Source organism: Pleurodeles waltl, chromosome 10 (assembly GCF_031143425.1).
Source record: "Pleurodeles waltl isolate 20211129_DDA chromosome 10, aPleWal1.hap1.20221129, whole genome shotgun sequence".
NCBI lineage: Eukaryota > Metazoa > Chordata > Amphibia > Caudata > Salamandridae > Pleurodeles > Pleurodeles waltl.
Window position 1 is genome coordinate 928755061 of NC_090449.1, and position 19773 is coordinate 928774833.

Genomic DNA, 19773 nt, shown 5'->3' on the forward strand with positions numbered 1-19773 from the left:
TTGTATTTTTAATTCGTACATTTGGGAAGCTTTTGACAAATTGTGTAAGACGGTATCTGAAGCAAATCTTGTAATGCGTAACATATTGGCATGTAAACAATTACCAGTGCATCTAGAAGCCACTATTGCTAGTTGCTTATAGAGCAAGGCCTGTCCTTGCCTTAACGATGTACGGCCGGGATTTGCAGATCTGCCAACTTGAAAATAACATTCGCCATGTGAGAAGTGGGGCGTTGCTTATAGGTGCAGGGCATTACGCCAAGAAGTGCGTGTGAGGCTGTCTGTCTCTGTTGCCTGTCCACATCGACCTTCTTCCTACTCCAGAAACAAGCATTAGCAAAGTTAGCAGTCTGGCATTGGTTACCAATATTTTGTCTTAGTCAGTGCCTCCTTTGTCAAGGGTTTTTGCTAAACTTTATTATGGAGGAAGTTGCTGGACCCTCATAAATCTAAAAAAAAAAAACTTTAGCTAAAAACAAAAAATACTTTTGGGTTTCAAAAAGCACACCTTGAAATAGGGGTCCTTGGCACTCAAGTGAACTACTTTGTGTCTGGGTATGCCCCTTGTAAAGAGCAGAGTGCCATAATGTACAGTGAGGTTAACCAATGGTTAAAATGAGCTAATTCACCGGCCCGTGCCTTATGCTGTAGTGGTCAAAAGAACCATGTGAATGACTAAATAATAGACCAGTGGATTAAAAGAGCTGGCTGAAAGTCCATCTAAGTAATTGTTTTAATGAAATCAAAAGGCTCTAGGAATGGCATTTTACTGATTAAGTTAGTGTAGGTGGGTGGATCAATATGAAAAAGATGAAGTGGATGGATGACAATGAATATGAGAATAGGTGGTTGTCATCAATGCATGCATTCATCTACTCACATAGCCATTTATTAGTACACTCTTGCGCTGATGTATCAATCTATTCTTCCAACCCTTGGTTATCGCATTAACCAACTTGCTTAGCTACACGCCCAAATTGGACAATCCATGAAGAAGCAGTTTTACTTGTGGAATTAATCTTCGTTTACTGAGAGACTTGTCCTACCTACATTGTTTTACTGCCCTTTCTAAATAATATATATTTAAACGTTTTTTCTCAGCCTACTTTCCTACAGTCTCATATCATGGCCTCCGACTTCAATTGTGTTTCCCTACTACAAAATGTTGGCCTTGTGAACACACTTATTCTTTTTGGAATTGAGTCGTCTCCTTAAGACCCTTTAACAGCCTTCTTTTAAGGCACACTTATTTACGGGCTTCGACTACTCTTGATAGGTTCTTACGTTTTTTCTTATATATGTGTTTTCAAATTGATTGTCAGTGGGCACTAGACCTACAATTGGGACTGTTTAGTTAAAAAAAAAAAAAGAGGACTGTTCAGGTAACTGTTCATGTCAGAGTTGTGTTGTTTTTAGCTGGTTTTGAAATAATAAAGGGAATCTCCCATACAAGCACTTGATTTAAGTTTGTGCGCTTTACATCTCATTGGGTACTTGATTGATTCATGGCCAAGTGCGCTATATGTGAATTTATGATTATTCGAGGCCCCATCCTCAGGGGTCCGGAATGTGGCATATCTAATGTTTCTGCCCAGAATGCAAGCAGTAGAAGTGGGAAAACTGAGTCGGCTACATCAGTGTGTAATGTACGTACGTAGGACTATTGATTTAGTACTGTGGGCCTTAATCATAAACTGCAGTTTGTAATACGTGAAGTACTACTTCAGTAGTACTACTTGCTACAAGATGTAATTCACAAACCTACGGGTGGAAACCGCCACCTCAGCATTTCCCATCTTTTCTATGGAGAGCTCTTCACACATCTAAGTTTGCTACTTGGTAGTAAATATGGGAGGGACCAGGAGGAGTGGCTGGAAAATGAGGAATTCTTCCTACTAATTGGGAAAGGTTTAGGGAGGAGTAAGAATGGGTTTAGGGAGGAGCATACAACCACCCAGAAAAGTGGTAAGCCCCTTGCTATTCCCCTAACTGCACTTCTGAAGGTATGTAGCAAAACAATGTAAAAAGGCTGTAACTGTACTCCAGTTCAGACCTGGGGTAAGTCCAGCACCAAACATGGCCAGGCGTTGGTACTGCAACACACTCCCTTAGAAAATAATAGAGACAGGGAGTTTCGAACCCTATAGGAATTCATGTTAAAATAAATATATATTTTTTAGATTTTTTTTTTTTTAAATGTTAATTGTATTTCATTAAAAAAATATAAACAAGATATATTTTATGGTACAATGTAATAATATTCCTTATAATTAGATTAATTAAAATTCTAAATTTTCAACTGTTCCGTACATAATAAATATTTTTCTTTAGGTGAGATTTTTGTAATAAAACCAAAAAAATAATTGTAATTACATTATTCCAAAATTAAGTTTCTAGTCTGTAGCAATTTTCGTATTTTTTACATTTAAAATATATAGTTAATCTACATTAATATTCAACAAAAATATTTTTACAATTTTTTTTTTTTTTTAAAGTTTTTCATAAGCTTTTTTTTTTTTTTTTTTTCATCTTTCCCTTTACTTTGCTGTAGAGAGAGCTCTGCCATGGTATCAGAGCTCTACCTACATGTGAAAACTTACTGGTAGTAACTTTGTACTTGTAAATGTGTCCCCCATCCTCTGTTTTGAGGGTGGAGAAATGTAAGCCTACACTTTGTAGTAGATTTACACTTGCAAATGGTTAATAGCCAAAAGCAATAAATTGCTGCAAAGTGTAAGAGTGAACTTACATGTGTAGATTTACTCCTGTAAATTTGCCTTTGCGAATTGGCCCCTGTGTATCATCTGTATTTTATGCAACAAAGATCAAGATGCAGAGTAAGAGCTCTCTCAGAAAAAAATACCTCAAAAGACAGTATATATTTGGAAATTAGAAACAATACAGCAGGCTGATTCTCTCCAGTGACTGCTGAGGTCTGTGAGCACTTGAATGACAGGACAGCAACTCAACTGCACAAATGCAACCATGTGGCTGTACAGACAGCCTGGTGTGCCTTATAGAACTTAGCAAAGCCATCCATTGTTTTAGTCAAGCGGACATAAGTACCCAGAAGCCAAAGACTGTCTGGACACCAAATAGACCTTGGACACCACTTCCTGCTAGGGAATGAACAGGAAGTAGGGGGACAAATGCAGAAACAATTATGGTAGAGAAAGGATGACATGCCAGAAGCAGAGAAACAACAGAATAAGAAAGGAAAACCTATTGAAGAAAAGCATGCCCCAGATCTGACTCTTCATCCTCGTCTCAGATACCAAATTTCCAAACACAAGACACATAAAATATCAAACTAATAAGTAACAAACCTGCACAGTGGGAAGACAACTCCACAACAAGTGCACTGAAGCACATCCACAAACTGTTAGCACACTAGACAGTGAGAAGGTGACCGGCTGGGAGAGTGTTGACGTTGCAGGGAGGAATCGTGGGAAATGTTTTGGTGTTGTGCTTTAGTGTCCAGATTGTTCTTGTCTTGTATGACGTTGCTAAAACTAGGCATATCATGGGAGGAAGAGAAGTGAGAGATAGATTGCATGACCTCTATATTAATGTATTGTGTATTCAGCAAAGCTGTACAGGCATCTACAAATCTATGTACGAAAACAGAAGTATTTACAACAACTAATGTCCGTGCAGGGCTGACTTTATGCTCCTCTCTCTGCAGAGGGATCTAACAGTGCCTTACTTCTCTTACTAAACTTTGTACCAAACGTTTAATATGGAGGCATACAGTGACCATAATGTTTTTTATGGCCACATAGGTAGTTCTTGATAAGGGAACGACGCACCTCTCAGTTGTTAAATACACAAAGACCAGATTAAAACATCATTATCTTTAATTAACAATATGTGGTGTGTTGCAATAGCTACAGAGTACAGAGGTCCCAGCTCTAAAAAAAAAAACCAAAAAAAAAACCACAACACTTGATACAGATGTGCATCTTTATTCATCGTTCTGTTGATAAGCCCATATGAACGTGATCTATTTAAACACATGCCAAAGGTCTTTGTTCTGTAGGAGGTGAATTACAAGAAGATGAAAAGCTTGCTCTGCAGTTTACTCTCTAGGACACCTGGACATATCCTCTACTATTGCACACAACTGTAGATACACTAGTGGCAATTGTGAAGGAGAGTATGCACTACAACTAGACAGAAGGAATATCAGGAGAAAAAGCTGACTTGTTGCCACTCATAAATATCCCAACATCTTCCAGCAGAAGTACTTTGCAGCCTCGCCACAGGCGAACAATGTAGCAGGAAAAATCATGTAATTTGCTGGTAACACACTGTCGGAAGTCCTGTCTTTTTCACTAACCCAGCTCATCCCCAGAAACCCATCTACCTGACATTAAAACAGTGAATGAAAACTCACTTAAAGGGACCAGCAGCTAAGTTCAGCAACATTTTAAGCTAATGCTCGTTTCCTTTGTCTGTAACTTAACATTTTAGTGTGTTGGAGAAAGATTAAATTAAAAGCGGTTGAAGAAAGGCACGTTATCCCTGCAGATTTTTTTGAGGAACAAGAGACAGGGAGACACTCAAAGTTACACCCACTATCTTTCATGTACTTGTACATAAACCTTACACACCCATTGTGTCTAAGCAGGCCAAATGCCAAGATTTTGCCTATTTTCACTAAGTTAATGCTAAGGGCGAGACAGGAATGGCCTCACTAGAATAAACTAAAATAAATCCATGTGAGCAGTCCATTGGACCCATAAATTTGGTAAAACATTAAACCAAATATGCTCCACTTTTATGATCTTGCTGCAGTGATACAAATACATATTTGTTAAGTACAGATGTACAAAAGCAGTGACACAGAACCATTACACCACAAGGAAGCATCCTGCATTTCTATTGGTTTGTGCCCTTTTGTGATTGCTTATGCTGCTTTGGAGTTAACTGTTCTGTGGCATATCCCCCTTCGCAAATTCTGTCATCTATAGTTGAAAACAAAGTAAGACAGAGTTTCCTTCGGAGTACAACAATAAAGAAGGGATATATTGCCAGTCATGCCAGCCATATTTTGGGAAGAAGTACAGTGTATGTAGGCATCTTACTTGTTTTTCTTCTTCGTTATTGAACTGTGAAGAGTTCAGTGAGTGTTGGGTATTAAGTTCGCCAACTGGTATTTATTTACTAATATTGTTTTAGTTGCTTATCATGTCAGAAGTGTTTTTTTATTGAAGAGAAAGAACACTGAGTTTATTTGATCAGTTGCTATGTCTCGATGGGTGACATACAAGTCTGCCAAGTAGAGTGAGCTTGGAGTATTCTGTATTTTCATATGTTCGACCATTACCACATACGCAGTTTTTAATGTTATACATTAATGGGACTCTTTCACTTGTTGTTGCTGCTGCCCCTGCTGATGCGAAGGCACAAGTAAAATGCCAAAATGCCATCACTCATAGTAAGGAGATCCTGTGGCTGAAGTAGGTTTACCCATTGCCATATGGGGTATGCAGTGTTAGGTGGAAGCAACATTGGAATAACAGTGCAAAAGACAAATGGTTAAAGAGGACTGACTGAAAGTCCCTCTATATGTATTTAACCATGTATATTTCTTAATCTTTTTAAAGAAAAACAAAACGTGTTGGCTTACGCCAGACCTAAAAATACTATAGGTTACATACATCAGCGGCTGCCGATGTCCTGAGGTGTTTTCACACAACTTAATGGACATTACCGCTTACAGTGTCAGGAGACAGGCTGGTTTCCAGTGATTTCCAGCATGCCTTGCCTGCCACTGTTATATTAGTTCCTAATCTGGTGACCATCTGAAGGGAGCCGATATCATGTGACACACAGTGGTACAGTGCGAGTCAGCTGGGCTGACTTCGTGAAAACACAGTTCACCCAGGCGTTCCTAGTTGTCTTAAGTTGCAGCATGACTCACAGCCTTTTATAGACAGTCGTTTCAGCGTCTACACAGCTCACAGCACATCCTTTGGTTAATATTAAGATATAGCATAATGCTCCGTGCGGTTGCTGGGTTTGTGAAACATGTTAAATGCTATTCCTACATACTCACTCTTATTTCACTGTCTATGTCATGAATCAACATCAACTTGCATTATGTTTTTACTTTCTTGTACAACGCTGTTTACTTGTGGGGATGAAAGGTAATGCTTGAAATCAGTTTAAGCTAAGGATGGACTAATATCTTCCACAGACCCAGAGTTTTTTTTTTTTTTTTTAAATGTTGGCTGATTAGAACCGATTACCAAGGCAGCCAAGGGCTTTACCTGCACTGTTGTTTTCATAGTTTGTATTGATATTTTATAAACTACCTCGTAAGTTATCAAGCAATCCGTATTCTACCAATGTCAAATACTTCAATTCTATATTGTCAAACGTAGAATGGCAAAAACTATCAGGCACCAAACTTGTATCTGTGATAACAGTTTGCAGACAAACAGAACCGTTCTGTGGCATGGCAGCACTAAGCAGCCACCTATTTTGTCACAAGCAAGGTGGGGTGTTGTAGGTCCAGATCACCAGAATAAGCACCCAATATCACCATGCTTATCTTGTGAGAGAAAGAGTGTTGTTTTATCTAGGTTTCCACTATCCGTATGTGTTTACAACTGAGCTGTGACATTTTGGTAAGTCTGTGTCCAGATCTATATGATTTCCTCCTATTTACCCATGACCACACATCACTGCTCCCCAAGCCTATTTGATGATAATTTCAATACATAAATCTCTGAAATCACTACAGTCAGGTAAGCTCTGACAACACGACTCACTGCTCCACCACTTTTTACCCTGTCTCAATCTCCCTGAGCTACTCTCATAACCGCAAACATGCCCTTTGCAGCGTGCATCCCTTTCAGCGCTCAGACAAGCAATTTCCTGGCACTCTTAGCCAGTGCCCTACTCTGTCTGATCCTTTTTCAACTGCACTCTCAGTACAATCATGTGTGGTGCGTGCTTCAAATCAGAAGTTGTTCTACCCCTTCCTAAAATAAAACCCCTTTGCTAATCCCTTGTTTCTTGCCAACCTGCCACCAGTAGTCCTAGTTTTTTGTGACCTTAGAGCAGCACTTTCAGCATTCAAAATTACTACTTTGCAACTATTCCTGAAAATACTTGGGGAATTTACACCTTTCTCCAAAATATTCCAAGACTGAAGTTGAAATATTAAATAAGCCTCCAGAACTATTTGGGGAAAGTTGATCTTCCCCCAAATATCCTAGGACTGGGTTCGAATAGTAATTTTGACCTTCCAGTGTCTACCATACCCGCTGCTGCCCTGAGGGTGCAGCTCAGGGCAAAAAACACAAACAAGCCCTGTCATCCAGTCATTCAGCCCTTACCTCTTATTTTCCAGGGTATTAAAGCAGTTGGTCTTAAATTACTTGACACTTTACCTCCCTTCTAACTATCTACTCAACCAACTAGAGTGTGGTTTCCATTCCCTCCATTCTACAGAAGACCATATAGCCCTAAATTGTATGTAAGAAAGATTGAACCAACTTCTTATCTGTGTTTAATGCTTGTTCCCTCCTCAACCGTGCAACCTTTTAAAAGCTTTGACTTGTGATGTGAGACAGTATGTTGGATCTTGAGTTTTACTAATCTCATTCTGGATTCGGTGAGCCAAAACCACCTCCTTCTCTGAATCCTCCATCTGCCTCAGATTTGACACCATTCGACTATCAGATTTCCGACCATATGGTGTAAAATGTTCATATTGATTCTCAGTGTGACCTCCTTGTAGTGCCTCCATGAGGAGTCTGGCCTGTGATGGTGTTCGGTCCTGAATTGTATACCTGACTACTTTAGGCATGTCGAACAGTATGTTACCCATAATGTTTGGAGATTTCTGGCTTGTAATCACTTTGGGTACGAGAAAGGTTTTTAACTGATTCTTGCCCCCCACTTAGACCACCCAATACAGAAATCCCTGATGGTTCCCAAGGCCTATTTATTCCTTTGAAATTGTGACCTCTATGTTCGTAACAAAGTGTGGTTTCCCTAGTCGCCTTATCTTTGGCAGCCCACAACTATTACTGCTGACCTCATTTTCTCCTCCTTGTGTAAAATGTTAATTTGTCTACTACATCATGACCAGTTGATCTACTTTAGGTTCTTCGATGACAACCTATGTTTACAGATTTGCAGATAACAATTGAAAGGCCTGATAATATCCTTTCATATAAGGCAGGGAGATACACCCTTAATATACTGGATAACATAGCTTAAGTAAAGAGATCTTTGGATATTGTATACCCCGTAACAAGGTCTATTAAGTGACATCTGCCTTCTGACAAATACATGTTTATTGTCTAATATGGCTTATTAAGCAGAGTGTAAAGAAATTTTGGATGTTAACCCATCTTAAAGTATTGCCTTTTCTTAAAAGAGAAAGAGTAAGTGAACTCTAATGGCGATCGTCCTCTCTAAATCCACCGTGGAGCTCAGTCAAATCTCTCCCCTTAAACTGTTCTTTTTTTATTCTTGGCAATCATTTTGCTAAGATATGTGAATCCCACAATTTTGGGTTCTTGGATATTTGGAAGAAATATGCTGCTGTAGCAGTCAGCCACTCTGTATCAGGTAGAAATACATTCCTAAATGGATATGAACAGTTGTGCATCGAACCAGAGCACCCGAATCTAATACCGCTCAAATATGCATGTGTTTCATGGCATCACCAAGAAATTAAAAAAGACTGCCTTGCGATCTTTGACTCCTGCAGTGAATACATCAAATACCAACCCCTCCAGCCCCCACAGAGCAGCCCCTCATCACGCAAAAGAGAAGTAGCCCTAAAAAAGAGACGAACTAGTTTTTTAAACATTGCTTTTGTAACTGCAAAACAATGTAAACCTGTCTCAGATATGGAAACACCACGAAGGTCTATGAAGAAGGTAAGCGTTGATAATAGAGAAAATTATACAAACGTGGGAAAAGGCTCTACGCTCATAGGAAGTGAGACAGATATACTTCATACAACATCAGGAAAGTAGTTTCAAAGACGCCTGTCATCTGCATTGCAGCTGATGGTGGGCACAGTGAAAGAGCATTGTTTGCCGTTAAGGTAAGATTTTTATTCATATGTCCATGCTCCTAAATCTTGTATTTATGGTTCATTAATGCTAAGTCTGTATCAATAGGGTGAGCGTTGGTAGGAAATGATGTGAGTTCAGTTTGTGCTACTGGCAGTGGTTCCAGTATGAAAATGTATGCACCAATTTTAACATATTTGAGGCTACCTATAATGCTCCTAGAATGTTCTGTGACTTAATGTAAATACTTGCAGAACCATGAAAGCAAGATTGATGATTCTTTGCTTTCAAAATAAAATGTGCCCGCAAATTGCAGCTAGAAGAAAAATGTTTTGCTAAACTGTGCAATTTTAGGCACCATTTAGTTGAAGCACCCTTTAGTAAAATGTGTTTGATACATCCTATTATTCCAAATAAATATGTAAAACCAGCTTCAGCAAGATTATGGGGAAAAATGGAAATGAACAAGCATTTGCCAAGACAATTAGTCTAGTGGTGGGTGCCAGCCTTTTGGTTTTGTCAATGTGTCCTTTCTTTTTGACATAGTTTTTGTAACACATTATTGTTCTGGGAATTATAAACAAAAGCCTTTGGTCAATTCCAGATGTAAGTAGGGCCCAATTATTAAAGAAAGTAGCAAAAGTGCACCAATGGCATATTTACTTGCATTAGTGCAGATTTACGACATTCATTAATTCACAGTTCTTTACAGAAGTAGGCCTGGAAACAGTACTCCTTTGTGAACTTTATTTTTGTGTGAGCACAATGCACAGACCTGTATGTTTGTTTATGAAAAAATCTGATGAGCATATGCAAGTTCACTCTCCCTGCAACATATTTTTCTCCACCCTGGAAAACGTTTTACTTCCGCCCTTCTCAGGAGTAAATTTCAGTGTGTCCCTTTGTGGGATGCAATCAGATAACTTGTTGGTTAAAACCCTTAAGCATTCTAGTTTGTGGGTTTTCAAAGACTCATAGGTTATTCCAACCCTGGAACTACCACTCCTCTGTACTTCCAGCTCCAGTATGTAGTTTTGCGAAATGGTGGAAAAATCAGGTAGTTGATAGAATAAGAAACCCTGCCATAATGATTCCTGGTATAATCATAGTGGCTATTTTCATAGCTCTGGTTCAGTGAGAATGCTGATATAATTTGTCAACTCACTGCTTCGCACCAAAAGGACAAGTGCATTTTTTACAGGACAAGTACGTTTATGAAGCATCTTGTCCCGTGAACAAGCAGATATTTAATAAAATTCCACACTCCTGAAGGTGTTCTGGAGGGTATAATTAAATTAATTGCAACGTTATGTTTGGATTTAGTAGGTTCTAAGTCAACAGAACGACCAGGCCCAACACTAATAGCTGTCAGTTTTGATGGTGCTTCTGTTATGGTGGGATCAAAGGGAAGGGCTACAGCAAGAAATACTTTCCATTTGTTCTGCCATCCCCCTGCTTTGCAACTGTGTAAACGTGCCCCTCTATTAATCAGTTTGAAGAAATGAATGCCCATATTTTAGTGGTATAATTTTAAGAGGTGAAAAAGTACCTTTCCATAGTACTTTAATAAAAAAAAATCTTTACAGTCTATGAGCTGTTCTGAATTCAGTGTCTCAGCTTTCAGAATTCTTTCAGCGTAATCAATTGCTTTTATCATGAGTTAAGCCTGCTGTACACAGGTGTGCATTGACCATATGAGGCTTTACAAGTTAGATAGGTGAACATATTCAGCAGTTTAAAAAATGGTAGCACCTGGAAAAATATTTGTTGGGAAATATTTTTAATGATGGCTGGGGGATAACGTTACAAGGACAAACTGCTTACCAGAAACAGCATTCGAAAGTGACACATAGCTCATTGATAATGCAGTTAGGAACATGAATAAGAGGTTTGCAAATTTTAATTGCATGTCACTTCAAGGATTTAAGTAATTTGATTACACACTGTGGCCAGACAGTAGAGAGCAGCACTACGAACACTAGCTGTCTGATATTGAGGAAATCGTATTTCATTTTGAGGTATTTCTCACCAAAGAAAAGAGGCTGGCAACTGTAGAGGAGTTTTGTTGATCTAAAACCCATGTAGAAAGCTTTCATAGTAAGAACATTACTATATTTCCTGAATGTTCCACCCTGATGGCAAAATAATCTCCCACATTGACTCCTATCTTAAATCTTGTGGCAATAATGTTCACATTCCTTGTATGTAGAACAGAAGCCAAATGTATTTCTTGCAATAAATCTTGTTAAGAATCTGCTAAGCGCATTGCTAAATCAAAACCTACTCCAAGATCTATTGCTTCTTAAGGTGGAATGACCCAACTTTGAAAAGTATGACCCAAATGAAGCTATTGATCTCTGGCTTACACCAGAAGGCACAAAGCACACGTATAGCTACTTAAAACTTTTTCTGCTTGAGTCATTGCCCCTATAGGGTTGCAATATAATTTATTGGTGTACTTTTTTATAACTAGGGATAATACCACTTATCAAGAATTTCTTAAGCTTTGTTGCAAAGCATTATTTTTGTTAAGTCTAATAAAACAAATTAGAAATCCTTTCAAGTTTCTCTCCCGACCCTTGTACTTGATATAATGAGTGGGTGAGACAACTAGAATTTATAGGACATAGATTTTCGTAGCATTTTGTCCCTTGGTCAAGTAGATTATTTAAAAACAAATCCACATTGTGGATTTATTGATCGTAGTTGAAAACAGCAACATCCAGAAGGTGTAGTGACACAGCTTAAACTGTTCATCAGATACCAAAATGTGTATCTGTATGACAGTGACTGTAGAAATTACAATCACTACATGCAAGACAACATGACCAAATATTATTGTAATAATCTGGTTTTCTGGTGAGCATACAAGAAAAATATAGTATATTCAAATCAAATCATTAGCATTTATAAAGCGCGCTACTCACCCGTGCGGGTCTCAAGGCGCTAGGGACTAAGGGGGTGGTTATTGCTGCTCGAACAGCCAGGTCTTTAGGAGTCTCCGGAAAGCGGAGTGGTCCTGAGGCTGGTGGGGAGGGAGTTCCAGGTCTTGGCCGCCAGGAAGGAGAAAGATCTCCCACCCGCCGTGGAGCGTCGGATGCGAGGGACGGCGGCGAGTGCGAGGCCAGAGGAGCGGAGGGGGCGGGTGGGGACGTAGAAGTTGAGCCGTCTGTTGAGGTATTCCGGTCCCTTGTCGTGGAGGGCTTTGTGTGCGTGGGTGAGAAGTCGGAAGGTGATCCTTTTGCTGACTGGGAGCCAATGCAGGTGTCTCAGGTGTGCGGAGATGTGGCTGTTGCGGGGTACGTCGAGGATGAGGCGGGCTGAGGCATTTTGAATGCGTTGCAGGCGATTTTGGAGTTTGGCGGTGGTCCCAGCGTAGAGGGTGTTGCCGTAGTCCAGGCGGCTCGTGACGAGGGCGTGGGTCACGGTTTTTCTGGTGTCGGCGGGGATCCAGCGGAAGATCTTGCGGAGCATGCAGAGGGTGAGGAAGCAGGCGGAGGACACGGCGTTGACTTGCTTGGTCATGGTGAGAAGGGGGTCCAAGATGAAGCCGAGGTTGCGGGCGTGGTCTGCGGGGGTCGGTGCGGTGCCGAGGGCCGTGGGCCACCAGGAGTCGTCCCAGGCGGACGGGGTGTTGCCGAGGATGAGGACTTCAGTTTTTTCAGAGTTCAGCTTTAGGCGGCTGAGCCTCATCCAATCTGCGACGTCCTTCATACCCTCTTGTAGGTTGGTCTTGGCGCTGGCGGGGTCCTTGGTGAGGGAGAGTATAAGTTGGGTGTCGTCGGCGTAGGAGGTGATGATGATGTCGTGCTTGCGTACGATGTTAGCGAGGGGGCTCATGTAGACATTGAAGAGTGTCGGGCTGAGTGATGAGCCTTGAGGTACGCCGCAGATGATCTCAGTGGGTTCTGAGCGAAACGGAGGGAGGTAGACTCTTTGGGAGCGGTTTACGAGGAAAGAGGCGATCCAGTCCAGGGCCTGGTCTTGGATCCCGGTGGAGCGGAGGCGGGTGATTAGGGTGCGGTGACAGACGGTGTCAAAGGCAGCCGAGAGGTCGAGAAGAATGAGGGCGACTGTTTCACCGTTGTCCATCAGGGTTCTGATGTCGTCTGTGACTGAGATGAGGGCGGTTACTGTGCTGTGGTTGGTTCGGAATCCGGTCTGTGAGGGGTCGAGCAGGTTGTTGTCTTCCAGGAAGGTGGTCAGCTGTTTGTTGAAAATATTCAATAGTTGGGCAATAGTAACAATTAAATAAAGTAAGTGGCCAGTGAACTTAGTGGATAGTCAGTGCTAGTGGAAAAAAATGTGGCCTGCAAAGGTGATCCTACATTTAAAGAGGAAAAAGCAGTGATAGATTATCTACAGTTCTGTGTGTAGAAGGTTCAGAATAAATTTGAGTTACTAGCAATGTAGCTCTAGAAAATAAATCTGTAAATATCTTTCATTACTGCTGTGTTCCTCATGAAAATTACATTTTATTTGAGGCTGGTTTACGTACAAAAAAAGTGTTTCCATAGGTGCCAGTTTTGGACCAAATTTCGCTATACATAAACACTTTTGAGATAGACGGCACTCATGGCTCCACCACGAAACTTGGCTCCTCATTTCGCCTCGCTCGCTCTGCTCCGCCCACCGGCCCATCCTCCTGCCCTCTGATCTGGACACACACTAGTCACAGAGCATGACGGGAGCTCCATGTGACCCTTCCCCAAAGAAATTTATCAGCTCTTAAATTGCCTCCTTATGGTTTCACAAAAATATTCCTGTGAGAGAAAACCAATGAAAGAGAATGGTACCTGGAAATAATAGGGCAGTCTAACTGGAATGGATCTTCATTAGTAATCAAAACATGTTTTAAGATGATAAAACAAAGAATAGCGTTTTTAATGTTAGTGGGTGTCAGTGCTGTGTGTTACATTTACGTAACAAAAACACCATAGGGAGGGATTAACAGTTTTAGTGTGGTGTACTGAAATCAATTGTTCCATTGCATTATTATTTACAAAGTACTATTTCCATCATACTTATGCCTTTTACTCCCACTTTGCTATGAGGCAAGTATAGTAGATTTGAAATTGAGTTTATATCTATCCACCCTTTTATCCCGAATCGAAATGTAAGGATTACAAAACGTGGAAAAAATATGTTTTTATATATATATATATATATATATATATATATATATATATATATATATATATATATATATATAAATATGCACCACTCTTTCAAATAGTCAACACCATGCATCAGAGTTAGACATGTGTACGTCTTGGGAATAATAACAAATGCAGGAATTGATGTATTTCTAAATGTAAAACAAAGTTGTTGTGATAAACGAGTTTAAGATGAGAGCTGATTAATTTTAAGACTTCTTATCAAGACTCTGCATGAGAGCATATCCATTTAATTTTGACTCAAACGTGAGCTTAAAGTAAATTTATTTGAGTTGGATAATTGACCGGGATAGGTGCCTTTCTCACTAGCACTTTTTCTGTAGGAACTAATTAAAAATGATGTCACCTATGTTTAGAAACAGATACCTAAGTTTACATTTGTAATGGAAAGCGAGTGAAATCTATTTAGTTTTCATTTTCTGACAATTCAAGAGCAGTTTTTTTTTTTCTTTTGTAGTTTTGCCTACCAGACAATGTAAGCTGTCTGATTGGAAGAGATCTATTGTAGGCTTACTAAGAACTTACAGTGAGCTCACTGCCCACTCATTGCTTACCATTGGTTTCCTTTGTCACTCTTGCTTGCTCCATATTCAACGGCTGTCCTTTTACATCTTGTGCTTGTTCCTCCCCCAGAACATACCATTTTTCCCCACCATTTGGTTTGGCTGACTTAAATCCTTCCATTGGTTACTGGTCACTTTTTGAATAATCACTCCATGAGGGTCTTCGGTTTCCAGCTCTCTCCATCGTGTGGCAAATATCAGCCACCTGCACTCTGTTGCTGTCTGTCTTGTGTGCAGCTCCCCATTACCCTGCACACCCCATTACCCTGCGCACCCTATTACTTTCTTGCTGATGCACTTCACCATGACCTGTGTTCCTCTCCCTGTGCTCCTTTTCCCCTGGCACTCCCCACCCTATCCTTGATTGCCCCTCAACCTCTGTCATTTTTTTTTTTTTGCAAATTGCTGAGGGTCCCTCTGCCTTAAAAAAGGGGGTTTACGCTTTTTATGTTACTTTATTTTTGTTTTTTAATTTACCAATCTATCTTCGACCTGTAAATAAACAAGCATTGGGAAAGCCAAATAGGTCTTGCCTATTCAAAAGCTTTAGGCTTTGCCAGTGTGTTTAAGCCACGTTGTTCACCAGTGTGGCCGCATGACTAAAGGTTATTGGCATAGAGTAGAGTGGCGATGAGTGTCGTAGATTGCAATGGCGAAGAGTGGAGTAGAGTGTTGTGGAGTGGCATAGTGTGGAGTCACGTAGAGTAGACTGATGTAGAGTGCAGTGGCACAGAGTGCAGTGGCGTATAGTGCAGTGGTGCAAAGTGGTGTGATGCAGTGTGCCGTAGAGTGGAGTATTCATGGTGTGGTAGCACACTGCCCTTAAAGACAAAACATTTTCATAGACCTACAGTTTTACTAATAAAACTATGCAGTGCACAGATGAAAATGTGTGGAAATTTCGTCACAGAGTTTAATGATTTGTTTTGATCATATTAAAGTATTTGTTTTCAACACACTTCAGAAATAACAAAAAATATCTTCATTTGTATCTTCATAATTCAGATATATTCTGAAATACTTACATAGTTCACCTAAACGTTGTCATGTGCTAGAAGAAAAGTTTTTCTTACCCACAGTATCCAGCAACATTGTCACATAAATCCTCTCACTTTGAAGTCTGAGAAAGAAAAGTAACAAGAGCCATTGGAAGACCACCTGATATTTTACCTCACTCGTTGAATGCACAGCAAATGTGAGGAAAATAAGAACAAGATTTAAAGGCGTGTTAAAAGAAAGCAAGTTTGTGGAAGGATACAGAAAACGCAGTTTAGACAGCAGGAGGGACTAACTGAACCTGGAGCATAAAGCAAATATAACCAGAAAATGGGAGATACAAACCACAAAGCCATTGGTACGCAATGAGTGGAATGCATTGTTAGGTCAACTTTCTGAAATCTCCCAAGATGTTGTTAGGAAACCAGACAGCGGCATTCTGTGGTAGGCTGCGACCCAAAAAAACAAAAATTGTGCCTGCATCATATTGTTGATATGCATGCTTAATGATGCATGCGCAAATACACCAAAACGCATTTGCGTGGCTACACAATGAAGTGGCCATGTAAATATGCCTTTTTTTGTTTTGTTTTGCTTCTTTCGTCATTAGCTATGCTGTACAACATCAGCAATATGTCCTTATAGCATGACTGAATGACTTTGCCACTGCTTGTTCAAAATGAGTGTGAAGGGTGATCATTTGAATGTTAGCAGAATGAAAAGTGGTAAACATGTACCTGTATGCATAGATTCACAGTTAAAATGCCAATCTCACCATGAAATGTGTGTTGGTCAAGAGTTATTGTTCATCCCTCCCCATTCATTCTTGGTAATCAAGTTTATGGTCCATATGAACTGCGGCGGTTGTATTTTGTCACATTTTACCATTATTAGTGTAAACTGTAAAATGAGTTCTGAAAGCTTGCTTTTTTGATACACATGAATGGACTGAAAATTCTGAATGTCAAGACTTTAAACCACTTGGTCCGTGTCATTTTATGTCGCACACTAAGCTGGAATGAAAAGTCACAATCTTGATTTGACCATATATATATTAATATGTGGACTGCAGTTACCTTCTGATAAATACGCTGCACTGAGCACATTTTTACGTTCTTTTATAGATGCTGGGTGGTACCTATTGGGGGTGTTTCTTTCAAGAAATGGACCTCTCGCCAAGAAGGAGCCGATGGGTGCATCACACATTACTTTCTTTGCCACATTAATCCACTTTAAAAAATTTCATTGTACCATCTTATAATAGTAGTGGGACCAGTGCCTGGTTATAAAAATGCGATGGTTATGCTGGCTGTAAGTGCTGTTGGAAGTGGAACCACGGGCACCAACTCACAGTCCAAGTGTGGCCAAACTGTGTTAAAACTCCCCAGCCCCCCTCCCCCCGGACCAGGTGCTGCTATTTTCACCCCATTTTTACTCTGTACAGCTCCCATACATCCCTTTTCCTTTATACTGTGCCTCCTAGGCCACTGTCCCAGCTCCCTGCTCCTTTGTAACTTGCCCTACCTCCCTAGTTATAACTCCAGCATCCCCCATGGACCTCTAGGACCACGTGCTGCAACCCGCTCTTCTACCGGATGCTGCGCTGCACTCTGGCCCCTTCATCTCTTTCACCCTGTGCTGCCTTGAGAACCAGTACTTATCACACACCTCCTAACCCCTTGCTCCAAAGAAAGTGCTAATATTGTGGTAAAGGGATAACGGTTTTGATCAAGTTCGTTAACAAACAACAATGGTTCAGAACTCGGAGTAGCAGAACAAGTTCTGCGCAAACGTGAGAAAGACATATCTTCTACTCGAACCTACTCATATGTTATGTGCTTCACTCAAGATTGTAAAATGATTTCCAATAGGCAAAGTTCAAACAGATTGTCATTGCCAATACCTACTTTATTTAAAACCTGTGTTTATAAACCGCCTATTGAAGTGCTAACATAGGAGATGTTTGCAAACGTCATGAAGGTGGACACTGTCTGGGTCGGCGGCTTCTTCAAGGGGACTTTTCAGCAGACGCTTAGCAGTGAGTTGTGGCGGCTCCAACAGACTGCTTACATCACTTTTTACGGTTTACTTCTCTTTTTTTTTTCTTTTTTCTTCCAAAGCAACATATCTAATCGTTTGACCTTTGCTTGTCAAAGGGTTATTTGCTTCTTTTCCGCATAAAGACTGTGAAGTAACGTGAAATGTGTAATGTCTTAGCTTGCAGAACTTTAAGCGGATATTACCTTTTGTTGTGATTTTTTTTTTTTTTTTTTTTTTTTTTAGTCGAGGAACAGACATTGAAAATCCATATTAAAACAGGCAGCCCGTGCTGTAGAAAAGTACATTTGATTTGCAGCTCAGTATTTAAAACCAGTCGAACTGTTTCCTGTGGTTTATTAGACAAAGGGATGTTTGTGTGAATTCGCCGTCTTCCTATCAGAAGCATTCAGCGTCCCGCATCCTGCCTAAACCAGTTTGTCTTGCTTGTCCCTTTGTGGCAGATACAATTATCTTGTGTTATGTTGACCTGGCAAAAACGCTCCTTCCTGGAATTATCATGCTCCTTGGCAGACTGGCTTATTCTTTCATTTGCCCTTGATATTTTGTTTGGTGTGGTATAAGAACGCTGGATAACATGTTGTATGTAGCGTTATTGACTGGCTCCAAGGTGAGTGATGCTATTATCACATTGATGAGATTGCTCTGTCATTAGCAAACACCTCCTGGCCTTTTTAGGTCTGAGCTGGCAGTAAAGCTGTCACTAGACCTTATGTGATCACCACAAAAAGTGTTTTAAGAAGCACCACTGAGAAAGGGGTTATTACACCTCGGCCCAGATGTTGATTAACCGCAGTATAGGATTTGGTTGTGCTACTCCTTTAAGTAATAGTTCTGAGGCATTAAAGGCTACTCTCTGAGAAGCTTCTCCACCGCATACCAGGGTCACGTGACGAGTATCAGTGGGCCCGTGTTAGGTGGAGCTGCTTCAAGAAGCATTTAGTGCACAGGAGGATTAGGCCAAAAATTGGCCCAGACACCTGTTTAAAAAAAAAAAAAAAAAGGCTCACATTTGTGGATCTCAACTTTTTTATGAAGCATTGCTTGGTTAGTATTAGGGAGCTAATTTTGTTAGAACTTTGTTAAATAAAGTCTTTTGGAGTTTGTAGAGTCAGTAAAATGGGTCAGGACTTAAAACTCAATTATTACACTGCTGCACGCCTGTTGGTCTCCTGGCACTCATTATCAGGTCTATGGCTGTCCCTTTGTCGATGAATCTCCCCCCCCCCCAATATCCCTGAGTCCTCTCTGGGCCATTAGGCCCGGAGATTCCGGTCGTTGGTGGTGGGGTGGATGAGACCCAGTTCATGTGCTCTGGAACATATTGTGAGGCGATTGAATGCCTTAAGCACACTTAAAACGTCCAAAAACAAAATGTTTATTTTTATCAAACATCAAAAGCGCGTTAACATTCAGAAATACAATGTTTATTTGAATTCTTCCCCCTTTGCCTTGCCAACACGTGTTTTGTCGATTGTGTCTTGCCCTTAAAACTAAATCAGGGAATAAGCTCCAGTACAAGATTGTCCTTATCAGTAAATAGGGCTAGTGGCTCGCTTGTTCAGTACAGAATGAAGATTTCAGTACTCTCAACAGTTCCAGACAACACTGCTCGCACGGTCTCCCTCGACTAAAACGACTATGTCTGTGTCTCTGCATTTGTAATCGGATAAACCAGCACTCGGTCTGTGCCTCACGCTGTGTACGCTGTGTGTAGTGTGAACGCTGACTGAAAGAAACAATCCTGTGGGCATGGTCAGAATGCAGATTTCCCAATCGAGCCTGACTTGGGGCGCAAATGTCGTCTAAGTGAAGTGATGGAGGAAAAGAGTATTCAGACCGCAGGTAACCCGTGCTGTTCCTAGTTTAACAGGCGGAAAGGCGTCTAGCGCAAGTACCCCGTATACATAGAGGCGCCCCCGCTCCCCCCCCCCC

General features: G+C 40.7%; 1 protein-coding gene across 6 annotated transcripts in view; it reads left to right on the top strand.

Moving 5' to 3' along the window:
- The window catches only part of SNX13 (sorting nexin 13), a 587891-nt gene that overhangs the window by 1104 nt on the left and 567014 nt on the right, over positions 1-19773 (top strand). The gene's annotated exons all lie outside the window — the stretch shown is intronic.